General features: G+C 41.4%; 1 pseudogene; it reads right to left on the bottom strand.

Moving 5' to 3' along the window:
- Positions 1 to 630: 630 nt before the first annotated feature.
- On the bottom strand, positions 631 to 1,144 carry LOC113255458 (translationally-controlled tumor protein-like; annotated as a pseudogene).
- Positions 1,145 to 1,390: the final 246 nt, after the last annotated feature.

Below are 1,390 nucleotides of genomic sequence, written 5' to 3'. Positions count from 1 at the left end.
CATGCTTGGCTCATCTCCTACCAGGCTCATGCATTTGCATAGGTTTTAAATGTGCTCAAACATATTCCCAAGGTTTTTTTTTTCCTTACTATGTAAGTCTCTTTTTATTCTTTTGGAAATCTCTTCAAGTTAACTACTGCTTCCCTTTGTATGTGATGAAATGTGTAAGGAGTCATTTCAAATGTTTGCACATGTATGAGCATGGTCTTTCCCTTTACTTGAACTCAGAATTAACAGTTTGGTTCTTGTTTTTTTTTTTCTATTCCAGTCCCAGATGAAGTTTTCACTGTAGAAGTTATTTGCAGGCAGTCTTATGCTTTCTAGCCGTAGTCTACAACCAGGCCCTAGCTTCTCCAGGACACAACACAGGATCGATTTAAATATGTATTAAGCTAAGAGTCATTCTCTCAAATGAGTTTAAATGCATTTTATCTTTAGATAACCTATATGATATGTTTTTTTTTAAAAGCCTTAAAAACAGTGCCTCCACTCCAAATAAATCAAGGTCAAAATAAAAGAAGAGCTCAAGATGACATCAGGCCCGTTTGTGTAAGTCCTGGTGTTGTGTGGATGAAGAGCAGCAGCCAGTTACGACAAAAGGTGATGCGTCCAAAGTAATAGCCAAATTTGTTAACACTTTTCCATTTCTAAGCTGTCCTTCAAGAAAATCATACATGGGGTCACACCATTCTCACAACAGTCCAGCAGAGCAACCATGCCATCTGGATTCGTGTTTTCCCCAATAAAGAACTGGTAATTTTTGAAACTAGCTAGGATGTGTTTGATTTGTTCTTCGCCTCCTGTCACGAAAGATTTTACTCTTTCTGGCCTCTGTTCTTTAAGTTTGCCTTTGATTGATTTCATGTAATCTTTGATGTACTTCTTGTGGGCTTCTTTTGTGAAGCCGGTTTCCTGCAAATGATGGTTCATGACAATAGCAACATCAGTGATTACTGTGCTTCCAGTACCTTTGCCAGGGACTTCAGTGGAAGCATTTCCACCATTAGTGAATCATCAATGTTACCCTCTGTCCTACTGACCATCTTCCCCTCCATCTCCAGGCAGAGTCCATCTATGATCTCCCAAATCTCGTAGATGTCGGAGAACATCTCACCTGGCTGAAGAAGTCCTGGTAGATGATCATGAAAGCAGCTGGAGAGAGAGCACTGTGGAGCTAGTTTAGCTGGAGCCTAGAGCTCTGAGCTAGTGGTACAGTCTGAGCGGCATTGGCGGGGAGGAGGAAGTGGCAGAAAAGTCACACTCCCAAGTTTTGAATGTAAGAGTATAGGGTCCTTCTCTAAGACTTAGCTTCTGGTATGTTACCGTTTCCTCTGCCTGTCCTCCTTCCCTTGGGAGTCCAAGGCCAGGACGTTTGGAGTTCTTATAGTAG

The sequence above is a fragment of the Ursus arctos genome, unplaced genomic scaffold (genome assembly GCF_023065955.2).
Source record: "Ursus arctos isolate Adak ecotype North America unplaced genomic scaffold, UrsArc2.0 scaffold_11, whole genome shotgun sequence".
Classification (NCBI taxonomy): domain Eukaryota; kingdom Metazoa; phylum Chordata; class Mammalia; order Carnivora; family Ursidae; genus Ursus; species Ursus arctos.
Note: the sequence above shows the minus strand (reverse complement) of the source record. Positions and strands in the feature narration are given on the sequence as shown.